The sequence below is a fragment of the Apteryx rowi genome, unplaced genomic scaffold, assembly GCF_003343035.1.
Source record: "Apteryx rowi isolate R43461 unplaced genomic scaffold, aptRow1 scaffold_338, whole genome shotgun sequence".
NCBI lineage: Eukaryota > Metazoa > Chordata > Aves > Apterygiformes > Apterygidae > Apteryx > Apteryx rowi.
Window position 1 is genome coordinate 868,194 of NW_020449841.1, and position 12,177 is coordinate 880,370.

The 12,177-nt window shown below is 41.3% G+C and overlaps 1 protein-coding gene across 7 annotated transcripts in view; it reads left to right on the plus strand.

The window, feature by feature from the left end:
• The window catches only part of LOC112969160 (H(+)/Cl(-) exchange transporter 5), a 53,641-nt gene that overhangs the window by 1,531 nt on the left and 39,933 nt on the right, over positions 1 to 12,177 (plus strand). For 2 of the 7 annotated variants that reach the window (XM_026072168.1, XM_026072163.1), the window contains exons 1-3: positions 7 to 212; positions 2,811 to 3,114; positions 5,104 to 5,320. The gene's annotated coding sequence lies outside the window, so the exon portion shown is untranslated. Of the gene's footprint in view, positions 1 to 6; positions 213 to 2,722; positions 2,787 to 2,810; positions 3,119 to 5,103; positions 5,321 to 12,177 lie in introns of those variants that run through there. The other 5 variants (XM_026072165.1, XM_026072167.1, XM_026072169.1 and 2 more) reach the window with 5 other exon arrangements.

Here is a 12,177-nt window from a genome sequence, read left to right on the forward strand (position 1 = left end):
GGTGTTACTTGTGTGCCCATCATGAGATGGGGTGCTTTTCAGGTGAAACATGCTGATGAAAAGCCCTGGAGCTGCAGTAGGTTAGCTCTCTGGCTTTCAGAGAGCTGTGTCCTTGTGTTTGTGGCTTTGCTTGTTTGTTTTGTTTCTTTTCAGACTTGAAGTGAGCGGATAGCTAAGAATAATGCTCTAGTTTTGGTGGAGGGCTTTAACAGGTAAGGTTTTGTAATGCTTTCTAAAGATTAGACTTGAGCTTTATTTGTTTTCCTCCAAGAGGTCATTCTACAGGCATATCCTTTGAGCTGGCTTCTTTATTCTATTGTGTCTCCTGGATCATTATCATTTCAGTGCTTGCATAGAGGAGTTATGGGTTCTAACGTAGCCATCCTTGAAGATTATTATTAATACTTTTGGCTGGCTTTTGAAGCTGATGCGGAGTCAGTTGAGGAACTGGAGCATGGGCTTGATATGTTCAGATCAGCCTAAACCCCTGAGGAAGCTGACAGCTCCAGTGGGAACCCACTGGAGTCTTTGTGTTTCTGTCATTGATATTTGAATTGGACTGCAAAACCAGTGCAGTCTGAAAATAGCAGTCTCTATTGCTGCGTCTGCATCCTCATCTGGATGAAGATGGGAGCCTAGGTTTTAAGCTGCTTGCTTTAAGTGACTTTGCATCGGCAAGTAACACACAGTTCTGAAAAGCTATAGGAATGGAAGAGCTTGTGGTTGTTTTGCAAGCAGTCAGGGGCTGCAGATCCCTACTAGAGAACAGAGAGGAGAGCTTGGCTGGTCTGCTTGAGCTCACACACAGCAAAGCTGGATCAGGGTAGCTTTGGTGGTGGCTTGAGCATGGCCCTGAAGCAAAGGAAGGATAATTGCTTGTTCTGTTCCTTTAGCTAGGCGATTGCCATAATAAAGTATAACTAAGCTCCTGTGCTACTGGAGGTTCGAACAGTAACGTTTCATGTCTGTAGAAATTTATGCTGTAAAGCAGTGATTTTCTGAAGCTACAGGTTTGCATCTGTGAATATTTGCACTTCCATGTGGAAGCGTTGCAGGTTGTGCAGCCTAGGAAAACTCTCCCTGCAAGCTATAATGCTTTGCTGATGGAAATACCTGTCCTGTAGCCCTTGGAGAGTCTTTTCTGAAACTTCCCTGGGAAGCACTGCAATGTTGAATCTCAAGACACTTATCTGAGATTCAGTGAGGACAGTTCAGTGCTGAATGTGTAACCACATTCTGTATCTTTTTACTGTTTGTTTTGACAAGCTAAAGTGGTTCATGTGGTAGGGAAGAGTACTAGTCCTATTACTGACACTGGGAGTAAACAGCTTATAAATAATGAGGGTTCAGTCATGATGTTCAGCCAGGCATGCTGGTAATATTCCTCTCTCAAAGCAGTGTGACTGGATTTCTAACTTAATACATGGAGGAGAGGGAGGAGGATTGTTTTAGGTTTTATTTTTCTGCTGTGTTATCTACTAGGAAATCAAAATTGTTCGATGTGAGCTCAAAAAGGTGTATGTCATTCAAAGTGTTGGTCTTCTCAGCAATGATAAAGGAGGAGTGTCTTAGTCTAGTGCTTGTCTTGGGTGACGTAAAGTATAGGAGACATTTCAGTAGAGGCTTCTTATTTGAAGAAGCTAAAATCTGTCTCTTCGTGCTCTGGTCAGTAAGATATGTATATCATTGAGGTGTCTTGTGCTTGTAGCTCAGCAGCTGGAGAATGATGCCTTAGTCACTAAGAGAATGCAATGTGGGCTGCAGTGAATCTTTTACAGGCTTGCAGTCAGTCTTGAGGTCCTTTTGCCCTGTGCTCTGAAGTGTTTAGTCATTTTTCTTTAGATAATGAGATATCCAGGCAGGCCGTAAATGGGGGGAGATCTAGCTTCTTGCCCAAGCTCTGTGCTTCAAATTGTGCTGGCAATGGGATGCTAAAAGGGATACTTCCCTCCCTTCTCTCCTGTACTGCGATCATTTGGGAGTAGAACTGTTAGTTTACTGAGCTTAATATAAAAMTTCATCCTGAATAATAAAGTGGAGATGCAAGTTTGAAATAAAATGTCTGATTGACTTCCTTTATCAGCGTTTGGCCATCTTTTAGGATAGGCTCCTATTTCTCATGCTTGGTTTCTTCCTAAAAGAAATGTTAATCTCATCAATTCACTAAGGAGCCTGTGCTCTTTATGCCCTGGGAAAATAATGCTGTTTCCTAGACTGGTGAATATAAACATTTTAAAGACTCCTTAATACACCTCCTGAAATGAAAATTGTCTCTTTTGTTGTCTCTTTGTATTCCAGGTTCAGAAATATGTAGTCTTTAATATACAGTCCTTGCCCCTCTCTTTCCAATAGAGGTTTAGTGCTTATGTCAATTAAAATTAAACTGATCTTCCCTGTTCTGTACTGGTCCAGTGTTGTGATCTTTTCTGCCCTGTGTTGCTATCAGATGTAAGAAGTAGGAGCAGTCATAGAAACAGGCAGTAAAAAATTTCAAGAGAAACGTGGAATGGGAAAATTTCTGAATTCCCTGCGTATGTGCAGTGATATTCTTGATGAAACTTGACACTAATTCAGTTTCTAAAGGACCTTCGTTCACAGTTGCCATGGAGTAATTCTGAATTTTAAGACTGACGTTTACTGCTGACAGTTTATCATCTAGTGATAAAGGCTATGTGCCCCATCTGTGTTTTCTTGCCTGTGCAAGTTACTTTTTCTTTTCCAGCTTACAGTCGGCAGAGGAATCAGAGTGAAGAAAGGAGTAACTGAGATATTGAAGCAATTTGATGGTAAATATTCCTTTTTTAATCTAGATTGACCTCGCCTGTCAATGAATGCTGGGGCTCAGAACAGAAAAATTGGAATAACTTTGGATCAAACAGCTTGCTATGATGCGGACTTTCCAGCAAATATTTACTCCTTCTGTGCTCACAGTCTTGTGGAATTGTTACTTGCAATGGCTCTCTGGTAACTTCAAAAACTGAAATGCATCTGGAAGAACACCTGGCTAAGAATGTATTTCTATGGAGTTGCACTGCACCTGCCCCTTCCCTGCCCCTCATCTACTGTGTGCACTTGAAAACATAATAAGAAATGTTCTTCAGTGGCTTTCTATGGGTTAGTAAGTGATGGTCTTAATCTACCAGAAAGCAGCAGAAGTTAGAAAATCACCATGGGCCCTAAAATACCAGACCTCATTTCTCTTTTCTCTGTTACCTTTTGTAGGAAGTTACTGGAAGGCTGTGCTACAGACATACTTTTCTTTTTTTCCCCTCATCTCTCCCCTTACAGCAGTACTTATTCCTTCTGCTGCGAAAAGATCTTGTTAATCTATTACATTTTAAAACTAGGGCTGTTCAGCTACTGGCTAAAGCTGTGAGGCAAGATTTTTTTTCTTTCATCTAAATACATTCCTTCAGTCATTTTCCAGCACTGCTTGTCTGATTCAGGTTTGATCCAGTTCTGTTGCTTGGCTAAGACAGAGGACTGTTTTAATTAAAAAAAAAAAAAAAAAGGGGGGGGGGAAGGGGGTGGAAAAGGCCAGTCAGTAAATAAGAAATGTAGCTGCAACACCAATATCTCAGGAAATGTTCTGGCTATGAAACAATAATGTTAATGACATATTATTCCGTTGGCTTTAGACATCTTGGTAAGGCAAAAAGCCATTCATGTAATTGTTGGTTACAGTATACAATTAGAAAATGGAGCATCTTGCTTTCTGGATAAATAGCTGCTCTTCATGAACAACTGGTTTAATGGGATGAATCACTGAGCAAGCTTTGAGGGTTAGTGGAGGTTAATGCGACACAAACAGTCAGCGACAGGATTTAAAAGAATGTTTTAAAGAACTTGGGAACTCTGACACTTTACACCAGACTTTGTGCAGGTGAGTTGAGGCGGGAACTCGGCAGCTGTGTGTGTCAGCCCTCTGCCAGACAGCAGCTCTGAAATGGGGGCAGTGGCAGACTTGTGCTATTACAGTGTAGATCGAGTATAGGAATTATAAGTGTGGGATGATATATAAAAATTTTTTTATGTAGGAGTAGTCCTGTAAATGACTGGCCTTTTTCAAAGACATGTCCATATAGTGGTGGTGGAGTTCTTCCCTCTGTTCTAAGTGCTTTCTTCAGCTCCCTGGGCTCTGAGTGACCTGTTTCTTCTGCTGTTTCCTCCTGTCTCCCCCCTCTCCTCTCTCGGGCCTCCCCCCCAACCCTAAAACCCTTGTTATTTCTTTCCCTCTGTCACATTTCCTAATTTTCTTCTTCCATCCTTGGTGCAGAAGTTGTAGGGAAGGAGGCACCAGTAATGCCTCCAGCTGGATCTAGTGGCTAACAGAAGAAGGCAAACCTTCTGCYCCAAAGAATTCCTACTCTTTAACATGCTTTGATAGGGATATAATTAATGCATCTAATATGACAAATACCCAATATACCCAGCATTTCTCTTTCCTGACTTTTGTGGGCAGCTTTGCTCAGAAGTCCTGGAAGGACTTGAAATGGATGAAATCTAACTAAGAAGGAAACGGGTGTCTGTTCGGCAAAAGGCTGCATTCTTTTGTTATGCTGTACTTGCATGTTGCATTCCCGACTGACTACATAACAAGGAAAAGGCTTACAGTGGCAGAGGTTGCCATCAGGCTGGTTTTAAACTAATCCAGCTGGTTTGTCTCTCCCTCAACACCTTCCAACAAACCCGCTGCCAGATTATAATTGAAGCCAAACTTTAAAGCTCCGTCTAGAAGGATACGGTTGTTCCCACACAGCATGTCCCAGATCACCCGCTCTCCTTATTACTTCTCTGGTGTATATTCTGCCTTGCATTCAGCCCTGTTTGAGGGGCATGGTGTAGTGCGTGGATGTAGGGAAGTGATGGCACAAACATATTTGCAATATTGAGGGTTAGTGCATGCAGGGTGGGGGATGGCTTGAGGCTATTGGAATAGAGCAATGGTACATTTTTGGGATAAATTTACCAGGAGTTTCAATTCAGGTTTTAGTGTCTAAGTGTAGATTCAAAATCAGGTACATGAGTTTGAGTACTTATGTATTTTGCATCATGCTTTTAATTATTCACACTGAAATAACAATTTACTCTTTGATTATGCAGCATAGCTTCATGTGCACTTGTTTCTGAAGTACTGCAAGCCCTGGTTCTGGAAGATCGTTTTCTGAATGAGTCCCTGGAGAATGGAAGTACCTGGAGACCATCCTGCTCTTAAATGTAGTTTGGGACAGCACTCAAAGGCAGAACAGATGAGGCAGCTTCCACAGGGCCCTTGGGAGCCTGCTGCATGATACAGACTAGACACAGCACTTCAGTTAAGGTAACCTTGGATGTGTGTATGTATGATTAATTTGATGGATTCCTAAAACACGTTGAGATTAAGACTTCCGTAGTGTTGTATGCCTGTTACGCAAACTTCTGCAACTTAACAGTAGTATTTTCAGTTTGAGGCAAATGCTTTGATACTGTGAAGTGGTGTGAAAATGCCTTTATTTCAGGGTGTGTTGTGATGACACTGGCTGTACTTCATAGTTGTTGCGGGTAAATTAGTATTTCTTTCTTTTCAAGGTCTGGGCTTTTCTGTATAGCTGTGTGTCTTGTGAGGTAGGACGTAAGGCATGTGCTTACAGTGAGACCCTCAAGGATCTCCAGCAGCTATTAGTTTTTCTGGCTGAGGAATGTCTCCAGGGAAGGTAGCTCTTGCAGCACCCTGTGGTTGTCTGAAGAAGAAAGAAGCAACTGTACTGTAGGGTAAAATCTCCTGTTCTTTTCCATGACAGAACAGACTTCCATGGAAGTGGCTTCTGTCTCTGTACGGATTTTTTTTTTTTCTCTTAAAATTTAGCAGTCAGCTGATGAAACTCTTGATTTGACTGCACAGTGGCTGTGTTTGCATTTTATCCAGAAGAAGGGACACTGCAGGCATACTTGGGTAAAACAGTTCTGGGAGATGAATATACCTGGTAAAGCACTTGATTGGTTGGACAGAGGCTGTGGTTTCTTTGGAGGGCAGGTGATGAGTTTATTCATTCCTTGGTTCTGTCCCTGCTTTTCTTCTTAATAGTCCATTTGTCTCTTCATGGGTTTTGCTTTAAGGAGAAAGTTTTCAGGAAATGTAAGTACTGTGGTGAGATCTACCTGTGGTATATAAAATTGCCTCAATTATTTTTTTATAACAGCTGTTACAATACCACTTTTTWAAAAAGCTTTAAGCAAAGAGAGGATATACTGCTGTGATCAGTGGTGGTCCATTTCTGCCATTCTTTAAAATTATAAGAGCCATCATTCATAAAAGGAAAATCCTTCATGTGTTTATATAGTGTTTGTGATCCCTAAATTGCTGGATAACAATAAGTTGATAGTTCCTGATGAAATGTATGCACATTTATATAAAACATTGTACAGAAAACAGCATGGAAGGTGTCCATTAAATGTTCTAAGAGGATCTGAAAGACGTGTAGTGTTGACAGTGCCATCTCTTATGGATCAAGACAGTATTCAATCGCTAAACTAATTCTAGGAAAGGCTAGACTGTTACACGTGCAGTTCCTGAGAAATTTCCAGGAAATCAAGTGGAAAGTTAGGTCACTTATTCCAGTGACTTAGCTGCTTTATTCTTTTGAAGAATTTAGCTTTTCCTTGGGGGGAGATGGGGATCTCCTTGTACCGAGTGAGCTGGAATTCTGGATAGCTACAGAGCATTTGTACACAGCAATTATTGCAACTCCTTGTGCTACCTGACAGCTGCCTTCTGTTGCCAGAGGGTGGAGAATGAACTACTGAACACACATACTTGATTTGTAGGGGATGCAGCATCTCTGGAAATTCAATGAGTCCTGAGAGCTGCTTAAGCATTTTAGTCAGTGAGTTAGCCCTTGGTTATCCTGTTGTTGCTGTGCCAGCTTGTTCTGGTTCAGTGAAATGGGTTCAGAACTATCAAGCCGCAATATGTTACTTCCCAAATCACTTCCTTCCCCACCACCCCCTCTTCAGGAACTTTCAGTTTTCTTGAAACATGTAGTGACTACTCAAGAAAAGAGTTTGTGCACTTTGGGTTGAATAGCCAGTCAGTCTGAGGAAGTGTCCACAATCAGAATGAAATCCATTGCTTTGACAAAAATGTATAAAATCAACTGCATCGTGGGCTATTCCTAGCCACAAGGAAGCTCAGAAGGATTTCATGGAGAGGGAGGTGTCTGAAAGGTAACTTGTGTGCACAACACTCAGCACCCGGCTGCTTAACAACATTCAGTGCATGCCAGTCTAATTTTCACTGCAATTTGGCAGCTTCTCTTTGAATCGTTAACCACCACCTCCCTAGGGATATTCAGCTAATGTACAGTAGTTCTTGCCAATGCTCTGGTTCTCCTCCCATAACCTCCTTACGATTGCAAAGGGAGATTAAATATCCTATTCCCACTGAGAGTTTTGTGAGAGCTGGGTGCTTTAAGTTCTCCTTGTGCCTGTGAAAATCCCCTCTTAAGCCTGTTTTAGCCTGTATTTCAATAAAAATGCAGGTGTTTTCTATGTTGCCAAGCAAGAAGCAGAACTGCAGCATCCCTGAAATACATCTCTTGCCTGAGACCACTCTGTCCAGCTTGAATTTCAGAGTGTGTTGTGAAGCATGACATAAAAAAGTATAAGATATTTTACTGGAAGAGATACAGTACTTTGAATTTACAAAAGTATGAAATATCTGTCTTCCAGCTAAAACTTTGTTAGTATGAAACAAAACTGGACTATAAAATGTAATCAGAAATATCTGTGGAAGTCCTGCTGTTGTAGTCATAATGGCCCCTTTAAAAAAAAAAAAAAAAGGCAGTGTTTATGAAAAGAGATGATATTTCATTAGTGTTTTTTGGCTTTTCCTGTCTGACAGACTTTGGGGCATAAACTCCATTGGATCTTGAAGAGGACTTCAGCTCCATAATGCCAAAATCTTGTCCTTTTCCAATTCCAGTAAAATAACTAAATGTAACAAATACAGTGCAGAAATAGTGGGATTATTAGATCATTCTAAATTGTGTAATCCAGAAGAAAAGATCATCTGTAATAGTGTTAATTGCACAACCAGTGTTTATGGTGTGAGTACTGTATGACTATGGAGAGGTATGCGTTTAACCTGAAAAGTAGAAATATGTGCTAACAAAACATTAGTTCTGTGGCTGCAGTAGTTTGTTTTAGTTGGGAAGTGGAAAATTAACTGCATCTTTCATAAATTTATTTGTTTATTGCCATATAGGAGGCAAATAGGAAAGGACAATTACTTCAAAATACTGCTGCCTGGAAAATTGTGCTTTGTTTGGTGTGAAACCGTCTTGCATGCTATATAGTGCAAAAGGGTCTTGTGGGTGCTTAGTATCTGGATATCACTGCAAAGCTCTGCTTAATATCACTGTAAAGCATTTGTGGCATGATTTCTGGGCTGGAGCTGCCATATCGCCGAGGCTGGTTTTGGGAAGCTGTTCTGTTTAGGTGACAGTGCAGTGGTATATTTTGCAAATGAGGGAAAGAATTTGTCCTCTTGCTAGAATAATTCTTTGGATCTGTTTATTGCAAAGTGAGGAATCTCTTTCAGGAAACATTACTGAGTCTTAACACTCTTCGGGGTTTAAATAAGACTGATGTGTATACTGTTTTCAGACCATACAGTGGAAAGAGAACACTTACATAAAAAACTATTTGGTCAGTACTACTGGTTCTCATGCTGTCTTGAAGACTCTCCAGTATTAAAATCTTCTCATCTTGCCTCCAAGTCATTTTTCACTTGATCATTGTGTTTGATCTTGGTGTGCTGCCACAGGCTTCGTTGTAACGAAGGGTTGTGCAATGTCAGAGTTGGATATAACTGAAGAGAAAAGGTGCAAGGGAATGAGCTTTGATTCAAGTGTGCTGCTGCTATGATTGATTGGTAGAGGGTGATAGGATATATGCTAAAGCTGAACGAGTGACTCAGTAGCTGACAGGAATATGCATTTTGGAGCTGCTGCTTGCCTCATCACTTCTGGATGTAGCACAGAGCACGGGCTTTTAGCTCAGTTTATCTCACTGGCTGGACCGACAGCTGTAGAATGCAGTGGCCGGTCCTGGCCAATTCCTTTCAGCTGGATGAATTCAAGGAAGTCTTATTATACGTTCTTGAAGATTTGATGAGCCTGTGGCTAGGCTGTAGATGTTTTTAAATCATCATTTAATTACTATGCAGGTCTGTTTTAGAAACAAGGTTATAGTTCAGTTGATACCCCTAAGCAGACATCTAGTAGTTATCCAACTTCAGAATCCTGGATTTCAAAAGAGGGCAGTACTGGCAGAGAAACTGCTGGTGCTGTGTTTCAGTATGGAAACTGTTGTAGATAACTGAATTTAGCTTGGAAAATACAGAAAGCTAAAAACCATCAACAAGACCCTTAACAACCTGTGTTGCATGAAACAGTCAGAAGCTTCCTTTAAATTTAGTCTCTGGAATTTTTGAGCCAGGCTGCTTTTTGCCAAAACATTAACCTAAAAAGAGAATGGGAAGTGCTTGTAGACAAGCAGTTAGATGTGAAAGACTTGTGCAGTATGTGCAGTGGTGACACTTCAGGACCAGGGAGGAGGTAAGTGAATGAGTTAGCACTCAGCAGCAAGCCGGCCTGGTTTGTTTTTGTGATATGGTTATTTTTTCAACTTTTTAAAAGCTCCAAGTATCTAGCTACCTGCTACTTTTTTTTTTTCTCTTCCGTAAAATTGACAGAAAGAATGTAGGATGGAAAGAATGGACTATTCAGCACCTTCCTTCCAAATGTGTCCACCTTTGTGGGTCTTTCTGCAGTATTCCTCCAATATGCAGTGGGAAGAGTTTGCTGTGGCTAATGTTCTGGGGGGAGCTGTATGGGGAGAGCCTGGCAGTAGCTCAGCTTGTATCCCCCAAGGATTGCAAAAGCTCCAGTGCTTGGCATTGGTTCCCTATGTGACCTGGAAAATGTGGTCTGTCACCCAGTTCACACAATGCGGCACTTGCAGTTTACTGAAATGAGAAGGCTGATGTTTAGTGATTGCTATGCTTAACCTAAGGAAAATGCACAACCCCATTCATACATGAGAAACACTCTTGGGTCCCATCTTATCTGAATGAAGGGCAGAAAGGTGGGACAAACTGGGAGGACCTGTTACTTACCTGCTTGGAAACCAAAGACTCTTCCAGTAGTTTGCTCGCTTACCCTCCTTTTACAAATACTTTGTGAACTGTAGCTTTGTCATGCTTAAAATAGCCACCACTGATAGACTATTTATAGTACTACCTCTTCAAACCTATTTTTTCGGATGTTAATGACTTGCAATAGCAGGATATTTATCTGAATCTTTAGGCAAGACAGCCTCTCCTAGGAAAGGAAATTATGCAAAGATGAGCTGTCTGGAGCTGTAAGTTATCCTTAAGTACTGCCCTGCCATGCTCTGGAGTAACTGGGTGGTGTCCCTTTAGTGGTGCCCATCTGAAACTTTAGGAACTAAGACTGTAGATTTGCTATAACTTTGAGTGTAGCATGGAAGAGACTTTGAAAACCTAGCATAATGTTGCATGGTGAAGCATAAGCAATAAGCCTTAGTTTCCTGCTCAGGAGTCTGTGGTGTGCTGAAGCTTCAGGAAATTGTGGTTTGGGTCTGATTTGCATTTACACTTATAAACTCACAAGTGAGTTAAATGTTGAAAGTTTTCTAAAGATGATTAGTACCTACAGGAGGACTTTTCAGGCATGCTTTTAATTTTAGATGAGGGAAATGGCACCTTTCATTCATTTGAGTGTGGAAAGCTGTATTCAAGCCTGAAAATTCTTTAACTTTCTATCTTCCTTCCTTTATTGGCCTTGGTTCTGCAGGTGGCTACTACTGGAGCTACAAAATTTGATCTAGTGTTGGTCTGTCAGGTGCCTAATCTTGGTGGGGAAATTTTAAATATGTTTGATTTGTTCTCAAGAATGGGGTGGTCTTGAAGATCCAGCATCTCTCACAATTCAGCAGAAGCAAGAGGTATTCTTATTTATTGTAAGAGAAGGGAAGCTTTACCTTGGGCACCAGTAGCCCCCATACATCTGTAAATGCGTAGAGGAAAAAGGTGGATGTTATTCTCTCTGGTAGAAAGCAGAAAATCTTTGTTTGGATTGAAGGCTGAAACTTCATCCCGTAACTGGTGTGTGACTTGGTACAGTTAAAATGGCACATGGAAGTCAGAATACAAGCAATGTTTTAGGCCATGGCTTGACAAAACGCAACACCACTTGCAATAGATGCTGCAGGTAGCAAGGGCAGTGTGGTCATGGCATACGCACAGAATTGCAAACTGTTTTGCTTGTGCTTGGGGATGTCATTATGTTGGTAAGTATACAGCAAGGTACAGGATAGCCATGCCAATGAGAAGTATGCGGTGCTTCCCGTCTTTGTACTGCTTTAACCTTCAAACGTCTGTCCCAGATCAGTCTGTTTAATTCCTACAGGTTTGTCTAGCCTGTGGCTCTTCAACTGAAAGTTAAAACTGTATTTACAAAATCTTCAGGAGAAGAAGGGGGGGAGGGGGGAAACAACAACAACAACAACAACAACAAAAAAAACCAAGGACAATCCAGTGACTTGAGTTTCAATATTTACTATGGTTCTACACAGTGAAATGTGCTACAAAAATCAGAACTTCCAGAGAAAAACAGATTGTGAAATGTCCACATTCACAGCATAAATACCAGTGCGGCTGCTTTGATTTGAATCAACATCCTTATGATGACTTCTTTAGTCCTTCTGATGAGATGGCCAAGAAAACCAGAATTCTGCTGGAGGTTCCATTTCCTGACATGATACCTGAAAATTCATTGTCTGTGTTGGAGTCCGTGGGCTTTCTTGTATGGCCTTCCTATAATGAGTGTAAGGAAGAGAAGCCGCACTCAAGCAAAGCTAGCAGTAGGGGTAATGCTGTACAAGAGGATTAAAAAAACCCAAACCTATGATACAGAGAAGACTGAAAGACTAGACAGGAAGTGAACCTGGACCCAAAAGCTGTCAAAGGCCCATGATTAGCATCACAAGACAGGAGCAAATTAAAATGACTTCTGGGAATGTGAATGGCAACTGCACGGGGCCTAGACTCGCTTTGCTGTGGTTCCTCTCTCCTGAATCACTTCCTGCCCAAGAGGCTGAATGGATTGCAATGCA